Source organism: Paracoccidioides brasiliensis, assembly GCF_000150735.1.
Source record: "Paracoccidioides brasiliensis Pb18 unplaced genomic scaffold supercont2.21, whole genome shotgun sequence".
Taxonomy (NCBI): Eukaryota; Fungi; Ascomycota; class Eurotiomycetes; order Onygenales; family Ajellomycetaceae; genus Paracoccidioides; species Paracoccidioides brasiliensis.
The window spans coordinates 83,366-88,327 of record NW_011371378.1 but is presented as its reverse complement, the minus strand read 5'-3'; positions in this window follow the sequence as shown (position 1 = coordinate 88,327).

Below are 4,962 nucleotides of genomic sequence, written 5' to 3'. Positions count from 1 at the left end.
GCATTTAAGAATGCTGTAACCATGTCAATCTGCAGAATGTGCTATTCTTAGAATACCAAGATCACCATAAGTGCTCAGGAGGTGAAGGCTGATACAACTGGTGTGAATATCTTCAAATAGTTGATACTCTTTTCTTGATAATTACCACAGACTACTCAGCAGGTCTTATATCAATCAATTCTACTTATATTATTAATCTTTTTGTCAAATACTCATTGGCCATATAGAATTGCTATATCTAAGGTTCTTTTAACTAGCCGCCATGTATCAATCTGCTTGAGGTAGTTAATCTTCTTAACACAGACATGGAAGTAATATTTCCAATCTGCAGATGTCTGAGCTCAGATGAGGTTCTTCAGAACTGGCAAGCCAGCAATCTCAGAGTCTATGAGAATGTCAGTTGAATTGTCAGTGAAATCCTCTACTAAGGCCTCCCCCACTGAAGTGATATTCTCAGTAAGCATTGGAGGATTCTCTGTCTCTAAAGCAGACTCTGGGAGGGCAGTAGTGTTCTGTATCAAAAATGTCAGAATTCACACAGTAATCTCATAGTCTATCTATCAATTATTTGTAGAGTGTAGAAATACTGAAGGGGCAGATAGAAACTTCTCATCCATCATGAAATCATCTGTTGATAAATTGTATTGAGTGGAGGAGATCACAACCACAGTCACACAGATAGTAGAAGGCAGGTTCTTGCTACCTCACTCAGACAAAGACAGAGAATCCATCAAATGAAGATCTTCTTGAAATATCACATCTTTCAATGTGTAAAGGCAACTGTTAGAAGGATTGATCAATCTATAATTAGTAAAGCCATCATAGTCTGTAAATATAAACTTCTGCAATTACAAGACCATCTTCATATTCAGCTTGAGCACTATTTTTAAATAAGCCTTGCACCCCCATCAGTGAATTCTGTGTGCAGAGGGCAGGGCCCTGAGCCAAGCTTCATATGAGGTAATCAGCTTCAGATCCAGATCCTTTACACTATTATAGAGCTTGACTGATATTGGCATAAGATTAAGCATTTCAGTTGCTGTAATTACTGCCTCACTTCACATCTGAGAGAGGGAGGAGAAATCTATTAATAACATTCAGACTTTTTCAATAATCAAATCAATAGAATATTCAGACACATCATCTTGCTGCAGAGTATGAGACAGAGTTGATTCTCATTTAATACCCTCACTTATCATATAGACAGCTGCAGTGTTTGAATTCAACTCACTGCAGTCAGAGTGGATAATTACAACACTGTGATTGAGCAGATTCTTTATAAATTGATTGAAGGTCTATATATATTTTAGAGCCTCATTGTAACACTTCAATAGAAAGGTCCACTGCATTCATGTGACATTGTCAGTGATCATCATCACAAGCTTCTTATCTGCATAAGATGGTGTATCTTCTTCATTACTAAGCATTTCTCCACCCTCAAATAGGTCCACCTAGATCTTAAGACCTTTGTGAGTGGCATAGTGTAGTGGAGTGTTTTTATAACTTGCATATTTATGCTTGACTTTAACACATGTGATGTAGAATGAGAGCTTCTTCAGACTGATGATGACAATTCTGAAACAGAGCTTCTGCAACATTTTAATTAGATTCTTTTCATCAATATAGCTCAATCACTGGTGCCACTCATCAATCAGTAGCTGCTTTAACATAATGGCAGGTAGTCAGATTAGTGGGAACAAAATGAAGATATTGATATTCAGATCCTTCAGATTAATTAGCTGCTCCATGTCATCATGATTGAAAAGACCCAGTGATGCAGCATTTGAATCATAATCTGTTGAAATTACTCTGGGCTTCAGGACCATCAAGTATGCCAGTGGTTCAAGCTCCAAATCATTCATAATATCCTCAAACATAGAGAGGGTGTTGGATAGAATATATATATTATTGGAATTCAAATTCACATAGAAGATATTATTTTCTGTAGATGCTATTATCTCAAAATAATTTCCAGGATCCATCTGCAGATCACAGTGAATATAGCCCTGGCACTTCAATAGACCAGTGGATATGAAGTTGGCAGATAAGCCTGGCATCAAATAGATATGATTAAATTTGATTAATTTTTTTCCAACTGGAATGGAGGTGACTCTGATTTCTAGAATCTTCAAAGTAGTCTTATTGACCACTTGAATTGTAGAGCCACTAACCTCTGTTATTCAGAAAAATTGTGATTGATCACATGCAATATGACATATGGCTTTGCTATCTCATATGATGAGTGAGTTGGCATTTGATTCAGCAGAGTACACAGACACCTCAATGACCTGCACTAGATTTGTCATTTAGAACATCTCAGAGTATAAAGAGTTAAGCTCTAAGAACTAGAGACTAGTCCTCCTATATAACAAGGACGAATTGCTTGATGAGAAAGAGAAGAAAAGAATGAGACAAGAACTCAATCTTAAGCAAAGTCACATAGCATGATCATGTGTGCATATGCAAACAATGACTAGGCTGAGTCAGCCAGTCAGAGTGAATCTAGAGGTTCAATCTCTTATAATACCCCTCTTCTCCCTCTTTGTTGCAGGCCTTTACAACTATTTAAAGCCCTCTTTATATCTAATTTTGTCTGCTGAGAGGCCTCTCAAGCATTCAAGACCTTCACTTCTTGTAGGAGACTTGTGTCATTTCACATAGACTCAGCTCAACCTACTCATTTAATAAGATATTGCTTTTTCCTCTAGTAGGTTTGTTCACTCTGAATTTTCTCAATCTCAAACTCATATCCTTCTGAGATCTCTATAGCAGATGACTGCTAGTCAGTCTGCCTCTGACTAGGCAGAGAATCTGTCACTGCAGCATGTAGAAGCTTTATATTAAAGACATTGTGAATGCTGAGTGGAACATTTAGTTGATAAGCATAAAATTCTATCTTTTCTAGCACAGTATATTGATTGTATTTCACATTCAATTTCTTGCACAGATGACTAGTTCTCATGTTCTCTAAGCTCAACCAGATCTTATCTCCAGGTTAAAAGTTTGAATCTGAATCTCTTCATCTATTCACATATTTCTATTAAGATTGCTGAGCATTCATCATTTTTACTTGAGCTCACTTCAACACTTCACAGGCCTTCCTCATGTAATCATCTGCAAACTCAATAGAATTATGTGATGTTTCAACAGAGGGTGCATCAGCTATATCAATAGAGGAGATGAGGAAAAGATGTATTAAAAAGAATGAGCTCATGCTCATTGAGGCAGCATCTCTATTATTGATGACCAGCTCTGCTAAAGAAAGCCATTCACAACAGTCATTCTGTTGAAAGCTAATGTACTTGTGTAGGTAGATTTTCAGAGTCTGATTCATTCACTCTGTAGCTCTGTCAGTCTCTGAGTGATAGACTGTGAAGAGTCACCACTTAATGTCTAATTTCTCACACACTCAAGTTCAAAACATGCTTGTGAAAGCTGACTCTTGATCTGACACTACTGCCTTAAAGATGCCATGTCAAGAGATGATATTGTAAAGAAATACTCTAGTCACTGTCTTTGCATCAGTTTTCTTAACTGCTTTTAATATAACTCTCTTGATCAGTCTGTCTGTTATAATTATGATGTTTATGTATTCTGTAGAGCTTAGTAAGTTCATGATAAAGTTCATGAAAAGCTTCTGCCACATATGTTCAGAAATGAGAAGAGGCTTAAGCAGTTTTTGATATTGATCTCTTCATGTGATGTTTTATCTGCAAAGATGACAGTTTCTGATCATTCTTCTCACATCAGCAGCATAGCCTAGTCAGTAGAACTCATGTTTTAGAACTTCTGCTGTTTGCACTCATCCAGGATGACTGGTAAGAGATGAGTCATGAGTCTCATGTACTAATCTGATTTGAAGAGGTTCAAAGTCTGGCACTCACTTACAATCTTGAAAGAGAAGCTCTCTGTTCTCATTTAAAGAGCACTCAGAGATGGAGGCTTTAATGCTGAGTTCAGAAGAAAATCTGAATTTTCTTTCATGAAAAGTTTGCTTCAGATGCTGCAGAATCTTGTCATTTTTGCAGATCTCATTTCACTGAGCTTGAAGAGGCATCTCAGATTCCACACTAGCAGCAGTCACTATTGATTTCATTTCAGATGTCAGTATATTAAACTTAAGTAGTTGAGCTTGTCTCTGCTTGATTCTCTCATCATCAGCACTCTGTGACATGTTCTGCTCTCTTTATGATAGAGTGTCTAGTTCAGCATTCAACTTCTCTGACTAATAATCAATTCTGAAGTTGAATCAATAGAGAATATTCATTCAACATAGCTGTCTTTCATTTAGTCTGCATGTAGTCATGAAGTATTCTAGATTCTTGTGATATATGAGAATCTTGAATTTGTTTACACTTTGTAGCTCAGTGGCTCATTTCTTTAAACACTCAATTATTGCTAATAACTTCTTATCATGAATCTCATAGTTACATTCCACAGATGAATGCTAGCAAGAGAAGAAGGCACATGGGTGTAGAATGCTCTGCTCATCATATTGTAGCAGCACTCCTCCTAAGACATAATCTGAGAAGTCTATTTCCAATATAGTCTCATGGTCAAAATTGAATTGAAGCAGGATCAGAGCAGAGATAAACATTGATTTTAGATATTTAAAAGCTTCTTCATCCTTGCTCATCCACAAAAAAGAAACATTCTTGCATGTAAGAATTGTCAGTGAGATTGTGATCTTTGAGAAATCTCTGATAAATTGTCTATAGAAATTGACAAAGCCTAAAAATCTTCATACATCTTTAAGAGTAGTAGATGTTGCTCATTTCAAAACAACTTTAATCTTCTTCAGATCTATTTGTATACTCTTGTCTGCTTCAATGATGAATTCAAGATATTTTGTGCTGTTCATCTCAAACTCACTTTTTCTGATGTCTGCCTACAGGCCTGCTTCTCATAGATGCATAAGCATCTTTTATACATGCTCACAATGCTCCTGTAAGCTTCTTGAGG